This window comes from Anser anser (genome assembly GCF_964211835.1).
Source record: "Anser anser genome assembly, chromosome: 2".
NCBI classification, from domain to species: domain Eukaryota; kingdom Metazoa; phylum Chordata; class Aves; order Anseriformes; family Anatidae; genus Anser; species Anser anser.
In genome coordinates this window covers 130,225,313-130,237,896 of record NC_139721.1, presented here as the reverse complement: position 1 = coordinate 130,237,896, position 12,584 = coordinate 130,225,313, and the positions used below count along the sequence as shown (strand labels likewise).

Sequence of the window (12,584 nt, the reverse complement as noted above, 5' to 3'; positions counted from 1 at the left end):
TTCACAAAAAGTAGCCAGTTTGAAGTTCCAGATGCTGGGCTGGTTTAAAGATTCAGCGTCGTCTGACAGCCTTCATTGTAGTTGCACCAGCGACATGTAAGAGACCTATTCTGGCCTCTGAGAGAATGAACAAGATCAGGCCTGCCAAATCTCTGCAGGAACCCACGTGGCAATAACAGCTTGCAATTTAGATCTCTCCCTCCTCTCTGTAGCCCAAGATCAGCAAAATAAGTATACATATGAGCACTTCAAAAGGTGGTTTGTGGATACTGAATGACAAAGATTATATATTTGATTGAAGATTTTGGAGGGAGTATAATTACTTTGAATTTGGAAAAAGCATAAATTGGATTACAAGGACAAAGCCTAATACCTTGCCATTATATTATTAAAGCAGTCAGATATAGTATATGCCAAAAATGCAAGAGGACTGTAATTCCATGGGATTAAAAAATGAATTTATTATGGGAATTTTTGTGCTTATTTTCTTGCTTTTCAGCATAGAAAATCACAGAGTGACAGGGACTCCATGAAATCTTCTAAAGACTTTACTAATGGTCCCAATTTATAAGGAAGATGTTCCGCTACTTGGTGAAGTGCAGTGGTTAAGCTGGGTGGCAACTCCATCTAATAAATATCTGATTTGACATTCCTCCATTAGTAAATAAATGATTAGTGCCCGATAAGAGACCTGATACAGGAAGTTACCAGTGTGCATGTCTTTTCTATTCCAATCACTGTGCTGATATTGAACTGTTCAATATGCTGGGGCATGCCACTTCTAAAACCATATCTGATCATTCCTTTGCTGTTTCATAGCTGCTGCAGTAAGGATTCTGGGATTCAGTAGGACCTTACCGGTTTCTGCAGTGTAGGGCTTCATCTTTCCTGCATTTTCAGTCTGAAGGAATGAGTTTAAAAGAGCACACCCACTGCCCTCTGCAAGTCTCAACATCAAATTGCTAATCTAATTAACATCCATAAAAATTTAGATGATACATTAACTCAACTGTTCTTGAAGCTCCGTGGCACCTAGTTAAGTTACTTTCCAACATTGCTATGAATCAAAAGAGAAAGGCTAAGGTCATTGTGTTTGCTGTACGCTTCAGCTTGGAACCCTGATTACTTTACCAACTGTTCTTGTTGTTGTTTTTACAACTTGCTAAGGAATACTTCATTTATTCGTACAAGATTTTCATTTGTATCTTCACCTGACATGAGAGGTAGCCTCTAGCTTGAATAAAATATGGAAAAAAACATTAAATGCAACACTTCAAGATTAGTACTTGCAAAGGATGAGGTGTACAGCAAAGATTTAACATTATCAGCAGAAAAATATATATATATTTCTACAGTGTTCTGCTTTTAAGGCTTTAGTTAAAGATGGGCATTCCTACAGAGTGCATGATGGATGTATATTCTGAGAGGAAAGTAAAAACATGGGCCAAATTTTCAAGGAGAGTTTCTGTTGAGGGAGTGGCCCAGCATAACAAAGCAGTGGATTAAGAGTGGATCAAAATGTTATTGGCTTGAACTGATAGCTGTCAGTGGAAGAGCAACAAGAGCAAGCATATCTTCATGTGCTGCCAGGCCCAGGGCAGGACCAGTCTCTGGGACCAATGTCTGTCCGTGTCAGAGTCGCCGATGTGGATGGACCGTTCCTCTGCTAGGGGCTTGGGTGCAGCAATTCCCTCAGGGGAATGCATGAGTCTCTCACCTGGAGTTGTGGACAGGTAATAATGCATACAGAAATTTAAACAATAGCTGCTTTTGTGCTGAGTAGGTGTTTGGGAGGCATCTGATCCTCGGGAAAATGCATAGTCAGCAAAAACGATGTTACGTGTCATACAGGGCAAAACAATTCTCCATTTCCATATCAGAAGCTGCTGATCAATTCTTAACCTTTGGAGAATCACAGGGAAAAAGTGGCATTACATTAAGAGGGGGCTTTGCAGAGCCCACATTTTGCAAACTGTAGGGCAATGTAATTTCTAAACTAATGTAAAAAATAACATTGAAAAATGGTTATCATCTGCAGTAGAGATTATGGATTCCCAAAGAGAGGACCTTAATGTTTTATACCACTATAAGTTAAATTGGTTTTAACTGTCTTAATTTTGTTCTGTGTTTCATATAATACAATGTAAACTGCTCTATTCAATTTGAAGAAAAAAAAATAGCATAATCAAGAGTCAATGAAATGTAAATGAGTTTAGAATAATTTATATATATCTTCTATTCAGCTAATCTGTGAATATTTTTCATCTCTGGGTTCTGAAGGAAAAAAAAATAAAAACACAAACCAACAACGCATATTTGAAAAAAAAAATATTTATTTCAACTTTAGGAGCACAGTACTTTAGGAGTGCTTTCCGCCATTGAATTTATAACACCTGGAGAAATAGTCTTCTAAACAGGTATAAAATAAAAATAATAGCAACAAGGAAGAAACAAGGGAGAGGAACAGGAACTAATCAAAATTAGCTAAGAATTTAGGTCCTAAAACCAAACTGACCAGTCCTATCTACAAAATGATGGGGGGCAGGGGAGGTGGGGGGGTGGGGTGAAAGATATTGTTGGCTTTTGCCTAAAAAGTTTATACTTGTTTGTAGACAAGACAGTTACTGCTGACAAAACCTGAGAAGCTTATGAAGTAAAGGGACTCTGATGTGGTCTTTTGAGTTTGGACACACAAATTATAAATCCTCTTCCACTAGCACAATTCTATGTAAGCCTCAGAAGTAAGTCTGGGAATAAAACTGAATATATTTCCCTATCCCTATGTTTCTGTCAATACGTTTTGCAAATTTCAAAACTTATAAAATACAGCCTGTGTATCTGACACCCTTTGTGACAATACCTTTTTAAATACCTTTCTGAAAGACTCTTACTCCTGGTAAGTAATCTTAAACTTTGTCACTTTTCTGTGTATGTACTTGCTTACATGTATAATATACCCCTAAATATTCCTAAACATTGGTCCTCTTTTAGCCCTCAGTGATTTTTTACTCCATCTGTTTCAAAGATATATGTGTGTAAGCAAATCATTTTGGGGATTTTTTGGGCTTGCATGTTTGCTTATACTGCATTGTTTTCCCTGCTGAAAGTTGCACACAGATTTTGCAGGATGAATACTGTGTTTCATTTATTTCTAAATTAATTATTATTCTTTTCTTTGCTCAAATGTATCACATAACACAGATACTATTTCTGAACTAAGAGACCTAAATCCAGGCCTCATCCAACATTTTATGTGTTTCAGACATGGAAGCAATTTTATTTTAAAGACTTGCAATGTTTTCTTTAACTGAGAACTGAAAGGATAACATAGGTATCAAAAATAATGTGTCTGGTTTTGCGATGACTCTGCAAAACTTCTGCAGCCAAGATGTAAGTAGGAATCCTGAATTTGAAAAGCATTCAGTACTGTGTGAATGTGATCCTGATTTGGACATGTTGATGTACCATAACACACTTTTCTATTTTTTTTTCCTAAGTTTGTAAATGGATTTTCCTAAGTGTAAAATCTAGTACAATATTTTTCAGACAATCCAACCACCTTGAGGGTTTTTGTTATTTAAACTGACATATTTGATAATTCTTATGCATATGTTTTTTATTAGCCTAGTTATTCATTTCTAATTTCTATCAAACTGTAAATAGACATCAGATATTATTTTTCTATTCCCTCACGTCCAAACAAATTATCATTTAATGAATAACGTGCAGTTTTTAGCTGGACCGGAGCAGAACTGCAGATCAGGTTTTACAGCTGCGGGGTGCACAGCCTAGCGCCACCCAGTGGGTTTTGTTAAAAAGATGGGATTTCAGTGCACCCCGCGTTTCCAAAAATCTCCATAAAACTTTCCATGGCCAGCTGTAATTCCTAGGCCATCACAGATGCAGCTGTGGAATGAGTGGGATTTACCGCAGCCTCCCTCTCTAAACCCCAGAGGATTCCTACTTACTGATAACATCACCATTTTAAGTCGCAAAACCTTGCAAGTGTTGCTGGTGGCACCCTGAGGTCACACCTTGGTGGCACAACGAAGGGTGCTGGTGTGTCCCATGCAGCCTGGCTCCTCTCCACAGTGGCTCTGATGGAAAATCACAGCCTGACCCTTCAGTCCCACATCTGGAGACTACCACCTTGGGAGAGGGTTAAAGACAAGGCAAAAAGAGCCAGCCAAGCCGTCAGGACAAGCACATCAGCCTTTGGTCATAACCACTGCTTTCTGAGTAATACCCAGCCTGACATGCACACTCCTAAGTTTCTCCTCCGGCTTCTGGAAGTGATGGTTATTTCAGAAGAAATCAATAAATGTCAGTGTGCATAAAATATGGGAGAGATCAAATAAAGGTATTTTGGTATTAAAAGCTATTAATTTTGTGCAACATGCATTTGAATTACAATTATTAAATTCCATTAAGCTAAAATGATATATTTAACTCAGACTTCAGAGTGCTAATTTCATAGTCCCCTCCAAGCTGTTCCTGCAAAGGTGTTAGGGGTAATTAACTGCCATTTTCTCAGTAATTCAGAATCTGCAATTAATCAAAATGCAGGGCCTGAGTGATTGTGGAAAACAGTAACACTTAGTTTATTATGTAGCACATTCTCATTCTGGTTGTTTTATGATGGGATCAGCTACGCTTTTTCCCCAGGATTTATTATGCTTACCCCTCAGCCAATTAGTTTTTCTCACTTTACTTTAACTTAAAACCTGGTGAGTTTGTTATATATATGTGTAAGGTTGCTTGTCAGTTATATTGGTCAGAGACCTGCAGGACTGCATGTGTTTAAGCAATTAGGAACCTGGTATTGTCCAGAAAAAAGAAAAAAAAGAAAAAAAAAAAAAAGCACTTTTCTTTCTTAAAGCAATGGTTTTTCTTTAAAGAGAAAACTCTAAATGGGAATGGAAAAGTGAGAGCAATGAGAAAAGTCAGCTTGCCACAGCAACAAACAAATGCCTGGCACGGAGGAGCACTGGCAGCTGGCTGTAGTGTGCCCTGCAGGGACAAGTGATGGAGTCCACTTCTTGCACTCTTGTCTGCAGCCCTTGGCTGGGGATATGGCTAGAGCCATGCTTTCTGTTCACCTGTACAGTCCAAAATCAATTGTTACCAAGGCATTGTGGTAATGGTGAAGCAGGGACATTTGATGTCCATATTCAAAATCTAGCTTAGATGTAGTATTCTCACTGGGTTTCTGGTGTGTTTGTGGAGCTAAAGGTTGGTGCTTTGTTACATATTGATTTTACAGCCAGTCTCATGGGGAAGGAGATTTTAAAATTATAGCCAGTTAAGTGGATAGTTTGCTGAATGCTACTGGTGTGGATAATAGCAGCAGGCCTCCCTGGTGGCCTGGTGGGACAGCTGTAATTGACTTAGTCCATTTTTTTTCTTCCTAGCTATTTACATCTGAAGCTGGAAACCCTCTAATTTCACAGATCTGGTGTTGAAGCGTACACTGGGGTGCAGTGGAGTTCAGTAAGTATTAGAAAATATGGGGCCTCTGGAGCCAACTGAACTTTGACAAGATGATTACTGATGTAAAGCCATAGAAAGGACAATACTGGAAGACTCCTGCTGTTCCTAAGTGGGTTGGTTATAAGTTAATGTCCCAGTTTGATAGGATTAATGTTGATTGAACAGTGTGTGGTGTGTTAGAGACCCACCACTTTATTTATTTAACGCATCTATTATTTAGAAATCTCTGCTGCTGGAGACTTCTTCCTATCTATGCTACTTCATCTCTCTGGGTGCTCACAAACCAGACCTTTAGAAACTGACGCTGCTCTCGGGTGGAACATGTGTGAGGTGCCCTGTACAAATGCACTCAGAAGCCCCTCTCCAGGCTTACTTATCTTTCATTGCTTTGGATTTATAAGGGGCTGATTAACTCATTTGGCAAGACGATATGGCAAGCCATTTATGGTCAGTTTATATTTTACTGGTACCAGTGCTGCCCTCTACTGAGAGTGGATCCACTCCCAGCTAGAAGATTTATTTATCTTTTTTTAATTGTTGGCTGACTTCTACCAGCTACTGCTTTTTCTCACCCATCTACATTGAACAACAGACATTTTTTGACAGTTTGAGTGGGCTAGATCAAAGTGGCACAGTGTCCTGACAGACGGGAGGAATATTTCTGCATAGTACAGGTTTTGTGCAAAAGGCAGTCCACCCAAAACCTAATGCTGAAAAATGTGAAGGAAGAGGATATTTGATTTGAGGACCTCATCATTAAGCGTAACATCATGGGGATAAAAAACAGAAAGTGAAAGGATCAAAACTAAAACCTTGACATGAAATAAGACTGGTTTAAAAGATAGACTAGATTCCTTTATGACCTGAATGTTCTATTTTGATCTGGGTAATCCTAGTGACCTCTCAAATTATCTGAGGACTGGATTTGGCACAAACTTGGCAAAATAATTCAAATTTTTTTCTCCTGAGGGGGACCAAAGAGAGATAATATTAAATAAGTGACACAAAATTGAGATTTTACAGCATTTTAGGTAAAAATTAGATGTACAACAGCGAAGTGGAAATATCAGCCTAACGATGGTTTCAATAATGCAGTCAAAAATCACCAAGTGATATTCAGTCTATCTTGCATGGCACCACACAGTTGTATTACTTTGTTTTCTTGAAAAAACAAAGGAAAACAAAAAAAAACAAGAAGCAGCAGCAACATATATTTCTGTTTCTTGGCTCCAAAAATATAAAATTTATAGAATGGAAAAAAAAAAAATACAGAGTCTTTGTTTTAATCTGAAAGAGAAACATACAGGAAAGTGCAGCAATAGAGAAATTTAGAGAAAAGAAAAACTTAGGAACAGATGTCACTGTTTATTATTATTTCTCTTTCCTCCCTATGATTATAATAAATTCTCTCTTTTTTTTGTAACGATTAGGAAAGAAGTGGATTATAGCAAGGTTGGACAGAAGTGTCAGATAAAACAGAATATAAACCCACACAAATCTCTCTATCAAACACTACTGCAAGATGGAATTAAAGCTACTGTGTGAATCTGGTGCTTTATTTGAATAAGACTGTCAGAGTAGTGACCTTTAGGCTCTGGAAAAAAATCTGAGAGGATTTTCTGTCTGGCTCTCAAATTGTTTTTTATATTTCAGGGTTTGGAGATGGTATAGAGGAAGTAGAACCTCCACATATTTGGGTATTTTATTTTGGCTAAGGCAAGAATCACAGGAAAGGCAAGTTAGGCCAAAAGAGGCCAAATGCAAGGGTCTTGTCAAAAAAGGTGTTATGAACAGTTCAGACAAAGTATCCTTCTCTTTAACAATATAAATGTTTCGTATTATCAGTGGCACAGAAATACGTGAAATAGCCCTAGCACTTTAGTAACACTGAAAAAACAATTTTGTTAGTTACATTTTTCACTGTTCATTCTGTTTGCCTGCTTTTTTCATATCTGAACTTGGAAAATCATAACACATTTTAAAACAGATTTTCAGCTCTCTGTTCCAAGTGTGTTTGTCACGTTCCAGAATTTAGGATAAGATCCAAATCCGTGGCTCCTTGTAATGCACCCCTGAAGAATTCTAGGCTGAATGAAAGCAGTGCTAGTCACCTTCATTTCAATTTCTAATATAAACATAAAATTAAAAATCCTAGCAACAAGCAACATGAACATGAATGTGATAAATTGCTTTCAAACTTCAGTGAAACTAACTTCTGTGATAAGTACATGGGCTTATTAGTAGTTTCTACTTTGGAAATCTACCTATGTTTTAATACAAATAAACTGTAATTTTGTTTTTGATTTTTTTTTTCTTTAGAGTCTGATAAGTCATACTATTCATCTGTACTATAGAGGAATGCAGTTTCAGCAAGCTGAGCTGAGACTCTCCTTCCACCAAAAGCACAACAAGCTCTCTAAAAATTGATATCAGTGTACTAAAGACAAAATTATTGGAGCATTTCCACCTAGCCTGAATCACTTGGAAAATCTTAAACATGGCCAAAATGTGTGTGGATTATCATGACCACCTGCAAATTCATCTTCTAAAAGGTATTGCTATGTTTACCTTTAATTTATGAACTATTACTTCTCACAAAAACATACAACAAATGGCTTTTTACCTTCTCCTCCCATAAAACCATATGAAGATTTTTGCCAGGCTAGTAAGCATTAAGCATTAACAAAAATGTTTAATGTTAGTTTTGTATTGTAGGAATCTATCTCCTGGGATATAGATACAGTAGCATGATTTAAAACTTTACTGTATCAAGGTTCTTTAAGTTTCTGCATACGTTGCAATTTTAATAGAATGTGTACATTCTTTCTGCACTCAAATGTTTTTTATATTATGCTTTGTTCTATTAAAAAATGACACGTCACTGTGCTTCTGATTAAGATATGACTACTTCATTATATAATCCTCATACTTTAAGGAACGATTTCCTTAAAAAAAAAAAACAAACAAATGGTTCAAGCTGAAACTTGGCATAAAAAGATCTGGTTTGGGAAAGGCTGGGATGCAGAATGGTTTTACAAAGTTTCACTTAAATCAGTCTTGTTATTTTTTTTTATTATTTTTACAGAAGAGCACAACACTGGTTTTAGTACCACTACTTGTTCTCTTAATATTTGCCGAGTCTTAAATAGAAATGTTATTTTTCTGAGTTGTTTTCACAGCCTTTTCTTGTCAGTTTAAATGATTGTTTCATCTTAAGTAGAAAGTTTACCAAGTCTCAAATCCTACTTAGTACTTGTTTTGTTTCTCTCAAAGCATGTGTAGTGATGAATGTTTTAAGTTAATTTAGTGCTGTGAAAGGTGCCAAACTGTCAGCCATGGAAACTAAAATAGTCTATTTGTGCTGAGAATGTTTATTTTATTTTATTGTTAAAACTGCAGTTGGAGGCTTCTCCAGCTCAGCTGCATTGTGCAGCCATGAAAACCTGTAACGCTGGCAGATGCAGGAGCTGGTGAAAGGGATGAGTCTGTAAATGGAAGTGTGTTGGCTGATCTGTGCGATGGAAAAATGACCTGGCATAAAGTGTTGCATTTTAAGTACTCCTAGGATACTTGTCTCCCCCTTACCAGCCCATCCAAAATTTTTCTGAAGGCAAAAGAAATCACTCTGTGATAAAGCAGTGTTTGATAGAAACTCATTACCAATACACAGGAAAAAGACCATTAATGTAATTTCCCAGGATGAAGCACAACAAGAGCTACCACTGAGACCTCTGCACTAGAAACCGTCCCCAGTTGCTCCTCTGCAAATCTAATTATTCAGGTAATTTCCCACAGTTGTAAAAGTAAAATAATAAAGCAAACCTGTTCTCTGATTAGGGATAGCAATGTTATATAATTTCTTAACAGTCTAGCATATCTTTCCTTCTCTCTTTTATGATTTTATACTAGATTTATTTATGTATTAGGTTAAAAAGGAATCAACCTATGTCTTCTCAGTATGTACATCCCAAATGGCTAGCAAGTGACAAATTTGCACAGATACATTTAAGACAGAGGATGATCTGGGCTTTTATTCCCTTGTTAACAAGGGAAAAAATTAATTAAAATTAAAAAAAAAATTAAAAACAGTACAGTACAGAAAGAGTAAGCTTTTTCACTCTTGAGTCAAGTACCTGCATTCTCAGTAACAACCACTTGAATTCTGTGATTTAGACAGTATGTCCCAATGTGCCTTAAGACCATTGCTTGTTATTTTTCATTAAGTTTATATTCTCTAACCAGAAGCATTTTGTTGGTAACAAATTCATAAAAATAATTCAAACCCTTTGGAGGTGCGGGGGGCTCCTTTTTTGGTAGATTTTATATCTGCTACAGTCTGTTCAATGTCACTGTGTTAGTACAGGAATATAGCTATAACATTCTTGCATGTGAAGCTGTACATCAGGCACACTTTAACAGATTTATGTCATCAACCCCCACACAGTATTAATCATTCTTCAAGGTCATTTTTAGCTATCAAAGTAAGTGCTTTAGTAAAATTGCCAAGGCAGCTTTCAAGCCAGGCCAGTTGCAAGTTTTCAGGTGTTGGAAAAGAAGGAAAAAAAAAAAAGAAAAAAAAAGTTGAGGAATTTATAAAACTAGCTTCTTGGCAATGTGTCCATAAAGGTCTGTGATGGGAGAATAACCATTCATCAGCATACATGCAGGCTGTCTCTGTTATGGAAACCAGGGCATATTTAAAGGAAAAATAAACAGATTTATCAGTCTGGTTACAATTTTATGAAGTACAACATTGAAAGGTTTCCCCTGTCTGTTTCAGACACTGACAAGATAAACTAGACATAGCTAAGGCTGAATGTGTCACTTCTGTCAGGTGCCATGATAAGTTTGAAAAGCTAGGTATGCTTCACAAACAGTCTCCAAATAAATCTCAGACAAGGCTTAGGTTCTTTCATTTTATTTTCCATTTTTCATCATCACTGAAGCCAAACAATCAATGACATAAGATTTGGGGATGTTTATTACTACACCAAATGGCTGAAGCCTGCAAGCATAGAAAAACATATGAAATTATTGGTTTTATAGGAGACCATGCTGAAATTTAGCAATATACATATATAATATTTTCATTATATTCACTTTGGAATTCCTTTGTTTGAAGCCCTGCTTTACATTTTGGAGATCTCAGTGACAAGAAGATGCTGGTTTTCTAGGTCAGATTCAATTACAAAGTCTGTGGAGGCACAAGAGGTAGCCTGGAGGACTACACTAGTATTTTACCAGCATATGGGTACCAAATATCTGCTGTGGAGCAAATATAAGAGATGACCTAAGCTTTCTACATTATGTTTATTTTTTGTTTGTTTGTTTGTTACATAAATGAAGCTTTTAGGTGTTACGATCATGAAATAGAAATGTTACAAGTGAGGATGTCTACAACGAAGTCCTTTTATTCCTACTTCTTCCACTTTTTGGTTCCAGAAGCCCTTTTGTTTAAAACAGAGACCCAAAGTCACATCAAAAAGAAATTTTGAGATTGCAGCAGTCTCCTAAAAGTATGGGCAAAGAGAGATGTTGGTACCCTACATGATCCTCTCTGCTACAGCAGCCGACATCCCAGAACTGTTGTTAAGCTTCCTCCTTAATTTAAGTAAACACTAATGAAAGTCCCTGCTATATCTAGGATCTATGCATGTACTTATAATTTTTCTTTCTCCAGAATGCAAGAAAGAGAGGAAGAGAGAAGAGAAGAGAAGAGAAGAGAAGAGAAGAGAAGAGAAGAGAAGAGAAGAGAAGAGAAGAGAAGAGAAGAGAAGAGAAGAGAAGAGAAGAGAAGAGAAGAGATGAAGAGAGAAAAAGAAAAAGGAAAAAATGTGATAGAAAATAAGGAACAATTCTCATATTATGTAGGGAAAAATGGAATTAAAAGAGAAAGCTGACAGAAGATATAACAAAGCAAGCTTTAAGAAAAAAATAAAAGATGAAGGCAAAAAAAGTTTAGTATTAGTTATTTTTCTAAGTTTGTCAAGTTCTTTGTATTCATCTGTTGTTTTCTTTCCTTATCCCATGCTCATCTGAGAAAATTCATGCAACTGAATGAGTGATGTACTGGCCAGCCTCACAGCACAACCAACAGGTTTGTTAGCAAGCTTGCTAAGACACTCAAATTGCCAAAGAGACAAAGCTATGAGCTGCACAGAAGCCTGTTCTGGGCTCTCAGGTTCACATTCACTTTTGCAGGCACCTGCCAAATTTGAACAATGCTGACATCAAATATGGATTATTTCCATTGTCTAGTCCTTTCTTTGTATCAGACACTGTTACATAGAGATGCAGAGCTCAGTGGATTTTATTGCCTGATGCACAAACAATTAACTTAATCCTGGAGAGTCAAAATAACATCCAACTTAAATATGAATGAAAAATCAAGATCAAAACAAAGAGAGAGTGAGGAAGCTCTGTTTTAATTACTGTTACAATGTTCTGTTTCAGGACAGATCCATGGGGATGGGAAAGCTGTACAAGAAATGACTTTGAGAAGTTAGCCATACGTTAAACCATGCCTTCCTTTGCATTTGGTACACGGAAATAATCAGAAAGTTATTTTGAAAGAAAGCTGATCATCAGAAATGTCTGTCAAAGAGGACTACTTGGTGACATAGGTGGCAAAAACTTTCATTTTTTTTTCTGACGTGCACTTGAAGTCATTTTAAATAAAATTACATCTTTTTGAGAAAAACAAACAAACAAACAAAAAAACAAAATCAATAAAAAACAAGAGCAACAAAAAACCTTTACCAACGTTCAGCTTTCTCCAAGAGCTATTACTCCAGCAAAAGAAAAGTAATATCCCATGTGTTCCTGTTCAGGAATAACAGACATCATGTTACACCAGAATGGGGACGGCAGAGTTTTTTGTTTGTTTTCTCTGAGCTTTTTAATGGCTTGATGCTGCTGATTACAAGGGGGATGGAGATATTTTCTACTGCTTAAAAGGAACAAAAAAGTTGATTTTATTCTGCTACGTCTTGAAATAGGGAACCACTAACAGACTGACCTTTTACTGTCTCCATCTGCCCCCAAGTGGAATTACACTCCTTGTTAGCACTGTTAGACAGTACTGTTGGCACTTC

General features: G+C 36.8%; 1 long non-coding RNA gene across 2 annotated transcripts; it reads left to right on the top strand.

Annotated features, from left to right (window-relative positions):
- The first annotated feature begins 1,097 nt into the window (after positions 1-1,097).
- On the top strand, positions 1,098-11,766 carry LOC310893185. Of its 2 annotated transcripts, XR_014578791.1 has the most exons (4): positions 1,098-1,733; positions 5,412-5,490; positions 9,189-9,271; positions 11,171-11,766. It is a non-coding gene; the product is annotated as an uncharacterized lncRNA (long non-coding RNA). The 2 variants fall into 2 exon arrangements; XR_014578792.1 differs by lacking the exons at positions 9,189-9,271; positions 11,171-11,766 and adding an exon at positions 7,810-9,121.
- The last annotated feature ends 818 nt before the right edge of the window (positions 11,767-12,584 follow it).